This window comes from Arachis hypogaea, chromosome 19, assembly GCF_003086295.3.
Source record: "Arachis hypogaea cultivar Tifrunner chromosome 19, arahy.Tifrunner.gnm2.J5K5, whole genome shotgun sequence".
Lineage (NCBI taxonomy): Eukaryota > Viridiplantae > Streptophyta > Magnoliopsida > Fabales > Fabaceae > Arachis > Arachis hypogaea.
Window position 1 is genome coordinate 141,946,471 of NC_092054.1, and position 19,662 is coordinate 141,966,132.

Sequence of the window (19,662 nt, forward strand, 5' to 3'; positions counted from 1 at the left end):
ATGAGCTCTGATGAGTATTCCTCTTCTGAAGAGAATGAGGATGTTACTGAAGAGCAAACTGCCAAGTTTCTTGGTGCAATCATGAAGCTGAATGCCAAATTATTTGGTATTGAAACTTGGGAAGATGAACCTCCCTTGTTCACCAATGAACTAAGTGATCTGGATCAACTGACATTGCCTCAGAAGAGACAAGATCCTGGAAAGTTCATAATACCTTGTACCATAGGCACCATGATCTTTAAGGCTCTATGTGACCTTGGTTCAGGGATAAACTTCATGCCCCTCTCTGTAATAGAGAAACTGGGAATCTATGGGGTGCAAGCTGCTAAAATCTCATTAGAGATGGCAGATAATTCCAGAAAACAGGCTTATGGACAAGTAGAGGACGTGTTAGTAAAGGTTGAAGGCCTTTACATCCCTGCTGATTTCATAGTCCTGGATACTGGGAAGGAAGAGGATGAATCCATCATCCTAGGAAGACCTTTCCTAGCCACAGCAAGAGCTGTGATTGATGTGGACAGAGGAGAATTGATCCTTCAATTGAATGAAGACAACCTTATGTTTACAACTCAAGGATCTCTCTCTGCATCCATGGAGAGGAAGCAGAAGAAGCTTCTCTCAAAGCAGAGTCAAACAAAGCCCCCACAGTCAAACTCTAAGTTTGGTGTTGGGAGGCCACAACCAAACTCTAAGTTTGGTATTGAACTCCCATATCCAAACTCTAAGTTTGGTGTTGGGGAGTTTCAACAATGCTCTGAACATCTGTGAGGCTCCATGAGAGCCCACTGTCAAGCTATTGACATTAAAGAAGCGCTTGTTGGGAGGCAACCCAATTTTTATTTATCTAACTATATTTTTCTTAGTTATATGTCTTTATAGGTTCATGATCATGTGGAGTCACAAAATAAACAAAAAAATTAAAAACGGAATCAAAAACAGCAGAAGAAAAATCACACCCTAGAGGAGCATCTGTCTGGCGTTCAGCGCCAGAACAGAGCATGGTTCTGGCGCTGAACGCCCAAAATGGGCAGTGTCTGGGCGCTGAACGCCCAAAATGGGCAGCATCTGGGCGCTGGACGCCAGAATAGCACCCTGGAGAAAAGCTGGCGCTGAACGCCCAGAACAGGCATGGTTCTGGCGTTCAACGCCAGAAATGGCCAACAAATGGGCGTTGAACACCCAAAATGGGCACCAACCTGGCGCTGAACGCCCAGAGTTGCGTGCAAGGGTATTTTGCATGCCTAATTTGGTGCAAGGGTGTAAATCCTTGAACACCTCAGGATCTGTGGACCCCACAGGATCCCCACCCACCTCACCCTCTCTCTCTCCATTCATGGTCATCCCTTCTGTTTTCCATTCACCACTTACATCCATACACACATCCCTCCATCTCCTCCATATCTTCTTCTTCTTCTTCTTCTTCTTCTTCTATTCTTTCTTCTTTTGCTCGAGGGCGAGCAACATTCTAAGTTTGGTGTGGTAAAAGCATAGCATTTTTGTTTTTCCATAACCATTAATGGCACCTAAGGCCAGAGAAACCTCAAGAAAGAGGAAAGGAAAGACAATTGCTTCTACCTCTGAGCCATGGGAGATGGAAAGATTCATCTCACAAGCCCATCACTAAGAAAAGGATGGAGCAAACAAGAGAGCACATTCATGGATCTCAACAGGCACATGAAGAAGCTCATCATCAAGAGATCCCAGAGATGCCTCAAATTCATTTTCCTCCACAAAACTATTGGGAGCAAATCAACACCTCCCTAGGAGAATTGAGTTCCAATATGGGACAACTAAGGGTGGAACATCAAGAGCACTCCATCATCCTTCATGAAATAAGAGAAGATCAAAAAGCAGTGAGGGAGGAACAACAAAGACAAGGAAGAGACATAGAAGAGCTCAAGGACATCATTGGTTCCTCAAGAAGGAAACGCCACCATCACTAAGGTGGATTCATTCCTTGTTCTTATTTCTTCTGTTTTTCGTTTTCTATGTTATGTGCTTATCTATGTTTGTGTCTTCATTACATGATCATTAGTAGTTAGTAACTATGTCTTAAAGTTATGAATGTCCTATGAATCCATCACCTCTCTTAAATGAAAAATGTTTTAATTCAAAAGAACAAGAAGTACATGAGTTTTGAATTTATCCTTGAACTTAGTTTAATTATATTGATGTGGTGACAATGCTTCTTGTTTTCTGAATGTATGCTTGAACAGTGCATATGTCTTTTGAAGTTGTTGTTTAAGAATGTTAAATATGTTGGCTCTTGAAAGAATGATGACAAGGAGACATGTTATTTGATAATCTGAAAAATCATAAAAATGATTCTTGAAGCAAGAAAAAGCAGCAAAGAACAAAGCTTGCAGAAAAAAAAAAGAGAATAGGCGAAAAAAAAATAGAAAGAAAAAGAAAAAGCAAGCAGAAAAAGCCAAAGCTCTTAAAACCAAGAGGCAAGAGCAAAAAGCCAATAACCCTTAAAACCAAAAGGCAAGGGTAAATAAAGAGGATCCCAAGGATTTGAGCATCAGTGGATAGGAGGACCTAAAGGAATAAAATCCTGGTCTAAGCGGCTAAACCAAGCTGTCCCTAACCATGTGCTTGTGGCGTGAAGGTGTCAAGTGAAAACTTGAGACTGAGCGGTTAAATTCAAGGTCCAAAGCAAAAGAAGAGTGTGCTTAAGAACCCTGGACACCTCTAATTGGGGACTTTAGCAAAGCTGAGTCACAATCTGAAAAGGTTCACCCAATTATGTGTCTGTGGCATTTATGTATCCGGTGATAATACTGGAAAACAAAGTACTTAGGGCCACGGCCAAGACTCATAAAATAGCTGTGTTCAAGAATCATCATACTGAACTAGGAGAGTCAATAACACTATCTAAACTCTGAGTTCCTATAGATGCCAATCATTCTGAACTTCAATGGATAAAGTGAGATGCCAAAACTATTCAAGAGGCAAAAAGCTATAAGTCCCGCTCATATGATTGAAGCTCTGTTTCATTGATAGTTTGGAATTTATAGTATATTCTCTTCTTTTTATCCTATTTGATTTTCAGTTGCTTGGGGACAAGCAACAATTTAAGTTTGGTGTTGTGATGAGCGGATAATTTATACGCTTTTTGACATTGTTTTTAGTATGTTTTTAGTAGGATCTAGTTACTTTTAGGGATGTTTTCATTAGTTTTTATGTTAAATTCACATTTCTGGACTTTACTAGGAGTTTGTGTGTTTTTCTGTGATTTCAGGTATTTTCTGGCTGAAATTGAGGGACTTGAGCAGAAATCAGATTCAGAGGTTGAAGAAGGACTGCTGATGCTGTTGGATTCTGACCTCCCTGAACTCAAAGTAGATTTTCTGGAGCTACAGAACTCAAAATGGCGCGCTTCCAATTGCGTTGGAAAGTAGACATCCAGGGATTTCCAGAAATATATAATAGTCCATACTTTGCTCGAGGATAGATGACGTAAACTGGCGTTCAACGCCAGCTCTCTGCCCAATTCTGGAGTTCAGCGCCAGAAATGGATCAAGAACCAGAGTTGAACACCAGAAATGGATCAAAACCTGGCGTTCAACTCCACAAATGGCCTCTACACGTGGAAAGTTAAAACTCAGCCCAAGCACACACCAAGTGGGCCCCGGAAGTGGATTTATGCATCAATTACTTACTTCTGTAAACCCTAGTGACTAGTTTATTATAAATAGAACTTTTTATCATTGTATTCAGAGTCTTGGTTACTCCGGTTCCCCTCTGGGGCCGAGACCAATGAACTCCATTATCACTTGTGTATTTTTAACGGTAGAGTTTCTACACTCCATAGATTAAGGTGTAGAGCTCTGCTGTTCCTCGAAGATTAATGCAAAGTACTACTGTTTTCTATTCAATTCATCTTATTTCGCTTCTAAGATATTCATTCGCACTTCAACCTGAATGTGATGAATGTGACAATCATCATCATTCCCTATGAACGCGTGCCTGACAACCACTTCCGTTCTACATTAGACTGAATGAGTATCTCTTAGATCTCTTAATTGGAATCTTCGTGGTGTAAGCTAGAATGATGGCGGCATTCAAGAGAATCCGGAAAGTCTAAACCTTGTCTGTGTTATTCCGAGTAGGATTCAATGATTGAATGACTGTGACGAGCTTCAAACTCGTGATTGCTGGGCGTAGTGACAGACGCAAAAGGATAGTAAATCCTATTCCAGCATGATCGAGAACTGACAGATGAATAGCCGTGCCGTGACATGGTGCGTTGACCATTTTCACTGAGAGGATAGGATGTAACCATTGACAAGGGTGATGCCTCCAGACGATTAGCCGTGCCGTGACAGGGAATTTAGATCATTTTCCCGAGAGAAGACCGAAAGTAGCCATTGACAATGGTGATGCATTACATGAAGCCAGCCATGGAAAGGAGTAAGACTGATTGGATGAAGACAGCAGGAAAGCAGATGTTCAGAGGAACGAAAGCATCTCTATGCGCTTATCTGAAATTCTCACCAATGATTTACATAAGTATTTCTATCCCTTCTTTTATTAATTAATTTTCGAAAACCCCATTACTATTTGATATCCGCCTGACTGAGATTTACAAGGTGACCATAGCTTGCTTCATACCAACAATCTCCATGGGATTCGACCCTTACTCACGTAAGGTATTACTTGGACGACCCAGTGCACTTGCTGGTTAGTTGTGCGAAGTTGTGAACCATGGTATTGGCATCATGTTTTTGGCGCCATTACCAGGGAAAGAAAGAGCGATGAATTTTACATAATTAAAGTGTAATCACAATTTCTGCGCACCAAGTTTTTGGCGCCGTTGCCGGGGATTGTTCGAGTTTGGACAACTGACGGTTCATCTTGTTGTTCAGATTAGGTAATTTTCTTTTTTTTTTCTCTTCAAAAATTTTTCAAAAATCTTTCAAAAATTTTTCCTTTGTTTTCGAAAAAAAAAATTAAAATAAAAATGTTTTCAAAAATAAATTATTCTATGGCTTCAAAACTTTCAAGAATGAATTCTAGAGTTTCATGGTAACATGTTGAATCCTATCTGGCTGAAAAGCCATACCCAAACTCCTTTGGGATTGGTCTTCAACTAATCACCTCAATGGATGTAAATCCATTCTAAAGCTTGAATGGCTATTAAGCCATGTCTGACCCTGTGATTGGAGCTTTAGACTAAAGAGCACAAGATTCGTGGAATTCATATTAAAGATTTTGAAATCCTTATTTTTGTTTTTCAAATAATTTTCGAAAAAATACAAAAAAAATTAGAAAATCATAAAAATCAAAAATATTTTTTTGTGTTCTTGTTTGAGTCTTGAGTCATGTTATAAGTTTGGTGTCAATTGCATATTCATCTTGCATTTTTCGAAAATTCATGCATTCATAGTGTTCTTCATGATCTTCAAGTTGTTCTTGGTGAGTCTTCTTGTTTGATCTTTGCATTCGCATGTTTTGTGTCTTTTCTTGTTTTTCATATGCATTATTGAATTCTTAGTGTCTAAGCATTAAAGAATTCTAAGTTTGGTGTCTTGCATGTTTTCTTTGCATTAAAAATTTTTCAAAAATATGTTCTTGATGTTCATCATGATCTTTATAGTGTTCTTGGTGTTCATCTTGACATTCATAACATTCTTGCATGCATCACATGTTTTGATCTAAAATTCTCATGCATTGCATAATTTTCATGTTTTTCTCTCTCATCATTAAAAATTCAAAAAATCAAAAAAATATCTTTCCCTCTTTTCTCCCATAATTTCGAAAATTAGATTTGACTTTTTCAAAACTTTTTAAAATCTAGTTGTTTTTATGAGTCAAATCAAATTTTCAATTTAAAAATCTTATCTTTTTCAAAATTTTTTTCAAAAATCAAATCTTTTTCATTTTTCTTAGTTATTTTCGAAAATTTCAAAAATATTTTTCAAAAATCTTTTTCCTAATTTTACATCATATTTTCGAAAATAACAATAACAATTAATGTTTTGATTCAAAAATTTCAAGTTTGTTACTTACTTGTTAAGAAAGGTTCAAACTTTGAGTTCTAGAATCATATCTTGTGATTTCTTGTGAATCAAGTCATTAATTGTGATTTTAAAAATCAAATCTTTTTTTTAAAACTAATTTCAATCATATCTTTTCAAAAATATTTTCTCATCTTATCTTTTTCAAAATTTGATTTCAAAATATCCTTTCTAACTTCCTAACTTCTTATCTTTTCAAAATTTGTTTCAACTAACTAACTAACTTTTTGTTTGTTTCTTACCTTTTTCAAAACTACCTAACTAACTCTCTCTCTCTCTCTCTCTAATTTTTGAAAATATCTTCCCTCTTTTTCAAAAATTCTTTTTAATTAACTAATTATTTTGATTTTTTATTTTAATTTTCGAAAAACTACTAACCTTTTTCAAAAACTATTTTCGAAATCACTAACTCTTTTTCAAAAATTATTTTCGAAAAATCTCTTTCTCTCTCATCTCCTTCTTTTCTTCTACTCACACAGGGGAACCTCTATACCTGTGGTAAAAAGGATCCCTATTATTATTATTTTTCTGTCCCTCTTTTTTATATGAGCAGGAGCAAGGACAAGAATATTCTTGTTGAAGCAGATCCAGAACCTGAAAGGACTCTGAATTACAACAAACCAGTAAGCACCTGTCAGGAATTTTCGAACAAGAAAAGGAGATGGCAGCCGAAAATAATAATAATGCAAGGAGAATGCTTGGTGACTTTACTGCACCTAATTCCAATTTACATGGAAGAAGCATCTCCATTCCTACCATTGGAGCAAACAATTTTGAGCTGAAACCTCAGCTAGTTTCTCCGATGCAGCAGAACTGCAAGTTTCATGGACTTCCATCTGAAGATCCTTTTCAGTTCTTAATTGAATTCTTGCAGATCTGTGATACTGTTAAGACTAATGGAGTAGATCCTGAAGTCTACAGGCTCATGCTTTTCCCTTTTGCTGTAAGAGACAGAGCTAGAGTGTGGTTGGATTCTCAACCCAAAGATAGCCTGAACTCTTGGGATAAGCTGGTCACGGCTTTCTTAGCCAAGTTCTTTCCTCCTCAAAAGCTGAGCAAGCTTAGAGCGGATGTTCAAACCTTCAGACAGAAAGAAGGTGAATCCCTCTATGAAGCTTGGGAAAGATACAAGCAGCTGACCAAAAAGTGTCCTTCTGACATGCTTTCAGAATGGACCATCCTGGATATATTCTATGATGGTTTATCTGAGTTATCAAAGATGTCATTGGATACTTTTGCAGGTGGATCCATTCACCTAAAGAAAACGCCTGCAGAAGCTCAAGAACTCATTGACATGGTTGCTAATAACCAGTTCATGTACACTTCTGAGAGGAATCCTGTGAGTAATGGGACGCCTATGAAGAAGGGAGTTCTTGAAGTTGATACTCTGAATGCCATATTGGCTCAGAATAAAATATTGACTCAGCAAGTCAATATGATTTCTCAGAGTCTGAATGGAATGCAAGCTGCATCCAACAGTACTCAAGAGGCATCTTCTGAAAAAGAAGCTTATGATCCTGAGAACCCTGCAATAGCAGAGGTGAATTATATGGGTGAACCTTATGGAAACACCTATAACCCATCATGGAGAAATCATCCAAATTTCTCATGGAAGGATCAAAAGCCTCAACAAGGCTTTAATAATGGTGGAAGAAGTAGGTTTAGCAATAGCAAGCCTTTTCCATCATCTACTCAGCAACAGACAGAGAATTCTGAGCAGAATCCATCTAGCTTAGCAAACTTAGTCTCTGATCTGTCCAAGGCCACTGTAAGTTTCATGAATGAAACAAGATCTTCCATTGGAAATTTGGAAGCACAAGTGGGCCAGCTGAGTAAGAGGATCACTGAAATCCCTCCTAGTACTCTCCCAAGCAATACAGAAGAGAACCCAAAAGGAGAGTGCAAGGCCATTGACATAACCACCATGGCCGAACCTGTAAGGGAAGGAGAGGACGTGAATCCCAAGGAGGAAGACCTCCTGGGACGTCCAGTGATCAACAAGGAGTTTCCCTCTGAGGAACCTAAGGAATCTGAGACTCATCTAGAGACCATAGAGATTCCATTGAACCTCCTTATGCCATTCATGAGCTCTGATGAGTATTCCTCTTCTGAAGAGAATGAGGATGTTACTGAAGAGCAAACTGCCAAGTTTCTTGGTGCAATCATGAAGCTGAATGCCAAATTATTTGGTATTGAAACTTGGGAAGATGAACCTCCCTTGTTCACCAATGAACTAAGTGATCTGGATCAACTGACATTGCCTCAGAAGAGACAAGATCCTGGAAAGTTCATAATACCTTGTACCATAGGCACCATGATCTTTAAGGCTCTATGTGACCTTGGTTCAGGGATAAACTTCATGCCCCTCTCTGTAATAGAGAAACTGGGAATCTATGGGGTGCAAGCTGCTAAAATCTCATTAGAGATGGCAGATAATTCCAGAAAACAGGCTTATGGACAAGTAGAGGACGTGTTAGTAAAGGTTGAAGGCCTTTACATCCCTGCTGATTTCATAGTCCTGGATACTGGGAAGGAAGAGGATGAATCCATCATCCTAGGAAGACCTTTCCTAGCCACAGCAAGAGCTGTGATTGATGTGGACAGAGGAGAATTGATCCTTCAATTGAATGAAGACAACCTTATGTTTACAACTCAAGGATCTCTCTCTGCATCCATGGAGAGGAAGCAGAAGAAGCTTCTCTCAAAGCAGAGTCAAACAAAGCCCCCACAGTCAAACTCTAAGTTTGGTGTTGGGAGGCCACAACCAAACTCTAAGTTTGGTATTGAACTCCCATATCCAAACTCTAAGTTTGGTGTTGGGGAGTTTCAACAATGCTCTGAACATCTGTGAGGCTCCATGAGAGCCCACTGTCAAGCTATTGACATTAAAGAAGCGCTTGTTGGGAGGCAACCCAATTTTTATTTATCTAACTATATTTTTCTTAGTTATATGTCTTTATAGGTTCATGATCATGTGGAGTCACAAAATAAACAAAAAAATTAAAAACGGAATCAAAAACAGCAGAAGAAAAATCACACCCTAGAGGAGCATCTGTCTAGCGTTCAGCGCCAGAACAGAGCATGGTTCTGGAGCTGAACGCCCAAAATGGGCAGTGTCTGGGCGCTGAACGCCCAAAATGGGCAGCATCTGGGCGCTGGACGCCAGAATAGCACCCTGGAGAAAAGCTGGCGCTGAACGCCCAGAACAGGCATGGTTCTGGCGTTCAACGCCAGAAATGGCCAACAAATGGGCGTTGAACACCCAAAATGGGCACCAACCTGGCGCTGAACGCCCAGAGTTGCGTGCAAGGGTATTTTGCATGCCTAATTTGGTGCAAGGGTGTAAATCCTTGAACACCTCAGGATCTGTGGACCCCACAGGATCCCCACCCACCTCACCCTCTCTCTCTCCATTCATGGTCATCCCTTCTGTTTTCCATTCACCACTTACATCCATACACACATCCCTCCATCTCCTCCATATCTTCTTCTTCTTCTTCTTCTTCTTCTATTCTTTCTTCTTTTGCTCGAGGGCGAGCAACATTCTAAGTTTGGTGTGGTAAAAGCATAGCATTTTTGTTTTTCCATAACCATTAATGGCACCTAAGGCCAGAGAAACCTCAAGAAAGAGGAAAGGAAAGACAATTGCTTCTACCTCTGAGCCATGGGAGATGGAAAGATTCATCTCACAAGCCCATCACTAAGAAAAGGATGGAGCAAACAAGAGAGCACATTCATGGATCTCAACAGGCACATGAAGAAGCTCATCATCAAGAGATCCCAGAGATGCCTCAAATTCATTTTCCTCCACAAAACTATTGGGAGCAAATCAACACCTCCCTAGGAGAATTGAGTTCCAATATGGGACAACTAAGGGTGGAACATCAAGAGCACTCCATCATCCTTCATGAAATAAGAGAAGATCAAAAAGCAGTGAGGGAGGAACAACAAAGACAAGGAAGAGACATAGAAGAGCTCAAGGACATCATTGGTTCCTCAAGAAGGAAACGCCACCATCACTAAGGTGGATTCATTCCTTGTTCTTATTTCTTCTGTTTTTCGTTTTCTATGTTATGTGCTTATCTATGTTTGTGTCTTCATTACATGATCATTAGTAGTTAGTAACTATGTCTTAAAGTTATGAATGTCCTATGAATCCATCACCTCTCTTAAATGAAAAATGTTTTAATTCAAAAGAACAAGAAGTACATGAGTTTTGAATTTATCCTTGAACTTAGTTTAATTATATTGATGTGGTGACAATGCTTCTTGTTTTCTGAATGTATGCTTGAACAGTGCATATGTCTTTTGAAGTTGTTGTTTAAGAATGTTAAATATGTTGGCTCTTGAAAGAATGATGACAAGGAGACATGTTATTTGATAATCTGAAAAATCATAAAAATGATTCTTGAAGCAAGAAAAAGCAGCAAAGAACAAAGCTTGCAGAAAAAAAAAAAGAGAATAGGCGAAAAAAAAATAGAAAGAAAAAGAAAAAGCAAGCAGAAAAAGCCAAAGCTCTTAAAACCAAGAGGCAAGAGCAAAAAGCCAATAACCCTTAAAACCAAAAGGCAAGGGTAAATAAAGAGGATCCCAAGGATTTGAGCATCAGTGGATAGGAGGACCTAAAGGAATAAAATCCTGGTCTAAGCGGCTAAACCAAGCTGTCCCTAACCATGTGCTTGTGGCGTGAAGGTGTCAAGTAAAAACTTGAGACTGAGCGGTTAAATTCAAGGTCCAAAGCAAAAGAAGAGTGTGCTTAAGAACCCTGGACACCTCTAATTGGGGACTTTAGCAAAGCTGAGTCACAATCTGAAAAGGTTCACCCAATTATGTGTCTGTGGCATTTATGTATCCGGTGGTAATACTGGAAAACAAAGTGCTTAGGGCCACGGCCAAGACTCATAAAATAGCTGTGTTCAAGAATCATCATACTGAACTAGGAGAGTCAATAACACTATCTAAACTCTGAGTTCCTATAGATGCCAATCATTCTGAACTTCAATGGATAAAGTGAGATGCCAAAACTATTCAAGAGGCAAAAAGCTATAAGTCCCGCTCATATGATTGAAGCTCTGTTTCATTGATAGTTTGGAATTTATAGTATATTCTCTTCTTTTTATCCTATTTGATTTTCAGTTGCTTGGGGACAAGCAACAATTTAAGTTTGGTGTTGTGATGAGCGGATAATTTATACGCTTTTTGACATTGTTTTTAGTATGTTTTTAGTAGGATCTAGTTACTTTTAGGGATGTTTTCATTAGTTTTTATGTTAAATTCACATTTCTGGACTTTACTAGGAGTTTGTGTGTTTTTCTGTGATTTCAGGTATTTTCTGGCTGAAATTGAGGAACTTGAGCAGAAATCAGATTCAGAGGTTGAAGAAGGACTGCTGATGCTGTTGGATTCTGACCTCCCTGAACTCAAAGTAGATTTTCTGGAGCTACAGAACTCAAAATGGCACGCTTCCAATTGCGTTGGAAAGTAGACATCCAGGGATTTCCAGAAATATATAATAGTCCATACTTTGCTCGAGGATAGATGACGTAAACTGGCGTTCAACGCCAGCTCTCTGCCCAATTCTGGAGTTCAGCGCCAGAAATGGATCAAGAACCAGAGTTGAACACCAGAAATGGATCAAAACCTGGCGTTCAACTCCACAAATGGCCTCTGCACGTGGAAAGTTAAAACTCAGCCCAAGCACACACCAAGTGGGCCCCGGAAGTGGATTTATGCATCAATTACTTACTTCTGTAAACCCTAGTGACTAGTTTATTATAAATAGAACTTTTTATCATTGTATTCAGAGTCTTGGTTACTCCGGTTCCCCTCTGGGGCCGAGACCAATGAACTCCATTATCACTTGTGTATTTTTAACGGTAGAGTTTCTACACTCCATAGATTAAGGTGTAGAGCTCTGCTGTTCCTCGAAGATTAATGCAAAGTACTACTGTTTTCTATTCAATTCATCTTATTTCGCTTCTAAGATATTCATTCGCACTTCAACCTGAATGTGATGAATGTGACAATCATCATCATTCCCTATGAACGCGTGCCTGACAACCACTTCCGTTCTACATTAGACTGAATGAGTATCTCTTAGATCTCTTAATTGGAATCTTCGTGGTGTAAGCTAGAATGATGGCGGCATTCAAGAGAATCCAGAAAGTCTAAACCTTGTCTGTGTTATTCCGAGTAGGATTCAATGATTGAATGACTGTGACGAGCTTCAAACTCGTGATTGCTGGGCGTAGTGACAGACGCAAAAGGATAGTAAATCCTATTCCAGCATGATCGAGAACCGACAGATGAATAGCTGTGCCGTGACAGGGTGCGTTGACCATTTTCACTGAGAGGATAGGATGTAACCATTGACAAGGGTGATGCCTCCAGACGATTAGTCGTGCCGTGACAGGGCATTTGGATCATTTTCCCGAGAGAAGACCGAAAGTAGCCATTGACAATGGTGATGCATTACATGAAGCCAGCCATGGAAAGGAGTAAGACTGATTGGATGAAGACAGCAGGAAAGCAGAGGTTCAGAGGAACGAAAGCATCTCTATGCGCTTATCTGAAATTCTCACCAATGATTTACATAAGTATTTCTATCCCTTCTTTTATTAATTAATTTTCGAAAACCCCATTACTATTTGATATCCGCCTGACTGAGATTTACAAGGTGACCATAGCTTGCTTCATACCAACAATCTCCGTGGGATTCGACCCTTACTCACGTAAGGTATTACTTGGACGACCCAGTGCACTTGCTGGTTAGTTGTGCGAAGTTGTGAACCATGGTATTGGCATCATGTTTTTGGCGCCATTACCAGGGAAAAAAAGAGCGATGAATTTTACATAATTAAAGTGTAATCACAATTTCTGCGCACCAGAAAGCCATTTTTCAGATTCAAGTGATGTAAAGCATGTCACTTTTTGATCTTTTAAATCCTCAAGAGTCAATCCATACACATTATTACATCTTTTGGCTTCAAACAATATCTCACCAGATTTTTCACAAATAACTAAGCAATCCAATTTTCTAAAAATAACTTCATAACCAAGATCACATAATTGGCTAATGCTTAGTAAATTGTGTTTCAAACCATCAACAAGTAGAACATCATTTATGAAAGAAGAGAAAATTTTACCAACTTTTCCAATGGCCACTATTTTTTCTTTTTCATTATCACCGAAAGTGACAAACCCTCCATCATATTCATCAAGCTTAATGAAGAAGGTTGCCTTTCCGGTCATATGCCTAGAACATCCACTATCCATATATCACATATTGTCCTTTCGCTTGGATGCTAGGCAAACCTACAAAATAAGCTCAAGTGACCTTAGGTATCCAAATCTTTTTGGATCCTTTGACGTCAAACCATCTCCTTTGTCCCAATCCATTGTAATCACAAACAATTTTACAGACTTTATTTCCAATCATTCTTTTACTAAAGAAACATTGAATAGGAAAGTGACCATTCCGATTGCAAAATCTGCAAAATCTATGAGTTGCTATTTTCACAAATCTTGTTGGGTTTTGAAACCTCACATCATTTGAAGATGACTCCATGTTTGTAAAATAAGGTTTTTCAACAGATTTTGTAGTTTTATGAAAATCCAAACCAGCTTTATCATAAAGAGGTTTTTGACTAGCCAAGAGTTGATTTAAATTTTCTAAACTTTGTGCAAAGTTGGCTAAGTCTTCCTTAAGCCTTTTTATCTCTTTATGCAGCCACTCATTTTCTTCAAAATAATTCAGATTTGCAGTCACAGAATGGTGGTATTCACAGCTTTTAAGGTTATATTTTAACTGCTTGTTTTCTTCAACAAGTTCAACAGCAGTTTCAGCTCCCTTAATTTATCCTTGAGAAAACCATTTTCAGCTTTTAAAATAGCAATTTGAGACTCAAGATATTGGTTTTCATTCAGGAAGCATTTGATTTTTTCAGAAAGATGGTCAATCATGAGATGAAGATCTTCAGTGTCAGGGTTATAAAAAACTACCTACTCTACGTGATCGGCCATAAGGCAGGTTTGAGACTTGGTTTCTGATTCTTCATCTTCATCAGAGTCATTTTTCAAGTCTTCCCAAGAAGCCATGAGTCCCGTCTTCTTTCTCTTTTTCGGCTTCTCCTCCTTCTTTAGTTTTGGGCAATTAGATTTGAAGTGCCTAGCTTCTTTGTAGTTGTAGCAGATCACTTTGCTGAGATCCTTCTTCCTTGAGCTGCTTCCTTTGTTTTTCTCCTTTAGCTTCACCATTCTCCTGAATTTTTTAGCAAACAAAACAAAATCATTTTTAGATGAGTTATCACTGGATTCATCATCCAGAGGGTTAGTAATAGATTTGAGGGCTATTCTTTTCCTTTTTGAATCTTTTTTCAAATATGTGTTTTCAAAATCAAGTAAATTTCCTCTCAAATCATCATAAGCCATAGAATCAAGGCCACTACTCTCAGAAATTACTATTGCCTTAGTTTTCCACTCTTTTGTGAGACTTCTCAAAATTCTCCTCACAAGCACAGATTTAGGATATGTGATCCCCATAGCATCCAAGCCATTGATGATGATGTTGAACCTTTCAAACAGTTCATCTATCGATTCTCTTTCCTTCATTGAGAACATTTCGTATTCTCTATTCAGCATGTCTATTCTGGTCTTCTTCACTAGGGTTGTGCCTTCATGAGTGATTTGAAGTTTGTCCCAGATTTTCTTTACCGTTGTGCATCTTGATACCCGTCGGTATTCTTCGAAGCTGATCGCACAGTTGAGCAATTTGATAGCTTTGGCGTTGAGCTCCACCTTTTTACTGTCTTCTTCTGTCCAGCTGGCTTCACCCTTAAGAGAGACCACACCATCAGCTCCTGTAGTTGTTGGAAATTGAGGACCTTCTAGAATTATCTTCCAGAGTCTGTAATCTACTGATTGGACACAAATCTTCATTTTTTCCTTCCAATAAGTGTAGTTCTTTCCATTAAAGAGTGGAGGTCTATTGTTTGACTGCCCTTCTGTCAGAGCGTAGGCCACCAGGTTTGAGCCGCTGTTATCTACCATCAGGATCATTTCTCCAAGCTGCAAAGCTTGATCTCTTTGAGACCAAGCTCTGATACCAATTGATGGTAATCAGTTGCTAAGAGAAGGGGGGTTAAATCTTAGCCACTTTTTGCTGAGTAAAACTTGCTGCCTTTTAAATTAGTTTCAGGAGATTTTTCTGCATTTTGTCTCATAATCAGATACGAGACATTTTCTTTTTGTCTCATACCCAATCAGGAGATATTTTCAATTTTGTCTCCTTAGCAACAGAAACTGAAATGGAGTAGAAGAGAAAAAGAGAATCACACCAAGAAGTATCCTGATTCAGCTCCTAAGTGCAATGCAGCCTACGTCCAATCTCCATCACAACAATGATGGAATTTCACTATAATCAAACAGATTACAGATACCAATTCTCTCTAGGAACTACCCTTCCTATCCGGGACAAGTTCAGAATCTATCCCCAATTCTGAACTTGACTTAGTCACTACCAAGCTTTCAACTGCTAAGTGCTAACCCAACTTGCAAGGAGATTCCCACAGAATCATGATACACAACTCATAGATGTACAAAGGACCTCTAAGACACCTATGGATTTTTCTTTAATTTTGTACACTCTGCCTTTTTCCACTCACTAGCTTTTTCTTACAAACCTCACACTGTTTGTCTTTTTCACCATGAGACTCAGACAGACAAAACTAAAGAAAATACAAAATGAAACATTAAAGGAGAAGAACTTCTGTTAGCTTAAGGTAGCTATGAAAACTCTGTGCTTACTCTCCTTGTCTCAAGCCTTGGCCATTCACCCTTATTATAGAAGGGGAAGCTTCCAAGGTTGAAACGGTTCAACCAAGCCAACTTCTTCTTCTTCAACACCAAATCCGGTTTGGACAGAGAGAAGAGAGAGGGAACCGAAAGCAAAACCTACATGCAATTACCTCTCTCTCATCCCTTTTCTTCGAGCTTCATCAATCTGAGCCTTCCATCTTGACTTGGTCCCCAAGAAGGATTTGTGACCCTTAATGAACACTTGATCCTTGATAGCTCCATCTGCTCCACTTCTGCTTTCTCCTCCATGTAGCTACAGTAGCTACCTTCTGTGATGGATGAACAAAAAGTAGAAATGAGCCATACCACATGGATCTTCTTCTCTGACCGAAATGGATTGCTACCATTTCTAGGTATGGAGATCTTGAGGCTTCTTCACCACATCTTGCCTTAAGTGGAAAAGATCTCAGCCACGCCATACCATGGATCTTCTTTTTGTTAAGGCCATCATCACCTTAGCCTCTTGCTTGTTCATAGCTTCTCTGTGATTTTCTCTGATAGCTTGCTTCAATCCTCTTTTCCTACTAGACATGACCGAAAGAGAGAGGAGAGAAAAGAGAGAAAAGCTTTCAATGTAAATGATGAATGAAATTAAAATGAGTTAATTTTTCCACTCCCTATGCATAGTAACGTGTAACTCATTAAAAGCAATCAAATCAATTTCAACTTTCTCTTTCCTGTTACCAATGTAATTAAATCCATTTAATTAACTTTGAATTCCATTCAAAGAGGGGAGTGGGTAACCGAACTCAATCATGTTCCATGTCATTCTTTCTTCTTTCAATTCGGACTAACCCAATGTTAGACCAAAAGGAAATTGTTTTGGGCTCTCTTTATTTCTCTGGCCCAATAAGCATTAGCTTAGTATCAAAATAATTCACAGCCACTTTGCTTGAACTTTATTTTTGCAAAGGCTGACCTTTGTTGGGCTTAATTTTCTTTTTGCCCAATACCAAAATCTGCACACTTCAACAAACTTGTTAAACAACCAATTGGTAATTAACTAAAAATTAAATTAACAATTTTATAAATAATATTTTTAACAATGTTTGATCATCACAATAATTTGAAGTTTTTCAAACTCAACAGTATACATTAGATTAAGTTTCATGTTGATTTGGAGTCAAATTGGTGGTTTGAAACAAAATTCTGGTGGTTAAGCTTGTTGATTTGATAATTGGAGACTTGGAGATCATGGAGGAGAAGGTTTGAGGTGTTTTGGGCATAAGGAAGAATCGGCCAAGGTATGATTTTAGTTTCTCGTAGCTAATGTATAATGTTGCGTGAAAACTTAGGTTGGATGCCATAGGATAATCTTGAATGCTTTGAATTGTTGGATGTGATGGGTTGTATATATATGTGAATGTGATGAGTAATGTAGATAAAATGTATATATATGTGTGAGGTATGATAAGTATGATGGAATTAATGTGTATATATGTGATGTGTATTGGATTTGTTGATGATGGGTTGAACATGAAAGCTTACAATCTAGGGGGGTTGAAGGATTAATAATTAGGATACTAGTATTTGGTAGTATATGTAAATGTTGAGGTTGCTTTTGGTTATGAATGGTTTTGTTAGTTTTGAGGATTTTGGGAAGTGTGAGGTTTGTAAACTTTGGTAAAAATTGATTTTTGACCAATTTTGGTGGGTCATAACTTAGCTTTCAGACCTTCAAATTTTGTAAAACTTGTCTTAAATGAAAATTGGGTTCATGAAGTTTATAACGTTCAAAGAACAGATTAAAAATGATTCTTAACAAAAAAGTTATGAGCATTTGAAGTTTAGGTTATAAAATTAAATTATGTAGGAATTTCTGAAAACCAGAAACTCTGGTATGTATGCGTACGCATAGACCAGAGCATGTGGGGAAGCTCATGCGTATGCACGAGGGGTGTGCGCACGCACACGAAGGGAAGCTCGTCTGGTGAGTGCGTACGCACAGCAATGATGCATATGCATGATGCCCTGGTTTGCACTAAAACGCTATTTTTAATCGTTTGACCTTCCTAGTAAGCTTGTAAACTTTCGTAACCACTATTTTGTTGAAAATTCATAATTTTTGAACTATCAATAATTTCTCTAGCTTTTTCAAACCTCTAAAAGCCTTGTTTAAGGTCTAATAACTAGGTTTTAGGCTACAGAGTAATGGTAAGTATGTTAAGAAAGGTAGAATTGGTATTGAAGGAGATTTGAAAAGTGAATGATTAGCTTGATGAGATATTAAATGTGATGAATGAGACATGATTAAGAATGATGAGGTTTGATTTGTGACTGTGAATGGAAAGTTTATTGATTTCTTGTCAAGAATGGTGGCATAGTCCTACTTGCTCAGTGCGTAATGGATGTGGGAAAGGTGAAAAGGCACACTCTTTCATATTATTTTTCCCACATTTTTCTCTAGTTGCAAAGTGGAAAGGCACACTCCTTCGTGATACCTTCAAGAGAAAGTGGAAAGGTACTCTCCTTTGTTTATGATTCTCCTGGGGATGCGCAACCTAGAGACCATATCCGGGTTAGCTACCGAATATGTTGGGTTCTGAAAGTTTAACCGACACGTGAGTTCACGGCCAGTAAGATTAGGCATTCATCATATGCATTTGTGTGTTTTGTATGAGTTTGCCTTCATTTTAGCTTGTCTAATTGCTTAACTGTGGTTAACTGTTATCTGATCTGTTGTTGTAACTGCTATCTATACCTGTGTTTTCTTTGTCTGTTTTGTATGTGTTTGTATTCTGAGAGAGCCCTCATGTGGTGGAGGCGTGATGAAGGTTGTTCTATGCATGGTGGTTGGGAAGTTTGAAGGAGACAGAAAGTGAATAATTAGCTTAGAACTGGAATTCCTTAGATAGATTATCGAGATTTCTGGTTTGGTATAAACTTTAAGTTTGATCTAAGTTGTCAAAGTTCTAGGAATGTCTTTGGATTTTCTGCGACCTTATATATTATCTATGTGGGCACCTTTACCATGTTGAGAACCCTCGATTCTCATTCCATACATATTTTGTTATTTTTTAGATGCAGGTTGAGAGGCACCTCGCTGAGCATTCTGGAGATCCTTTGGGAGCGAAGAACTATGTTTTGGGCCTTTACTTTTTGTGTTTAGATTGTATATATGTAGTTAAGTTCTCTTCTGTATATAACTTGTATGTTTGTCCCTCTTAGAGGTTGACTTGGAGAAACAGATTTTGTACTTTGTTTTCTGGCATTCTTTTGGGTATATATATATATATATATATATGTAAACTGTATGTATGTAAACTCTGGCTGGCCTTAGCTTCACAGGTCTAGTTTGGAGTGTAATATTTATACCTTTTGGAACTCTAATCTTTATATATGTTTATCCTTTTTTTCGACCTTGTTTATCCGTTTTACACTTAACCGGACGTGAGTGATGTGATCTTCTGTGATGCTTTTGCTTAGCTTCTTTTTCAAGGCTTCTAGTTACAATTTATTTCAATTATACTTATATACATCTTTTGTTTTAGAAGTCGTAATACCTCACCACCTCTGATTTATGTCTTAAGTGTAAAGCTCCATGTGGTAGGGTGTTACATCATGCATTCAATGAAAAGGATTAGAGGTAGAAAATGCTATATGGCAATAAAAATTGATTTTGAGAGGGCCTACAATAGGGTTAGGTGGAGTTTCATGAATCATAGACTTAAAGAATTTGGATTTCCCCAATGGTTGGTCAACATCATCATGAAAGGGGTCATTACGGTCAACTACGTGTTATGGAATGGTAGTAAAATAGATAATTTTATCCCTACAAGAGACA

The 19,662-nt window shown here is 38.3% G+C and overlaps 1 non-coding gene across 1 annotated transcript; it reads right to left on the reverse strand.

The window, feature by feature from the left end:
* Window positions 1-7,080: 7,080 nt before the first annotated feature.
* On the reverse strand, window positions 7,081-7,188 carry LOC112781738 (small nucleolar RNA R71). Its single transcript, XR_003192497.1, has one exon. It is a non-coding gene; the product is annotated as a small nucleolar RNA R71 (small nucleolar RNA).
* Between the last annotated feature and the right edge of the window lie 12,474 nt (window positions 7,189-19,662).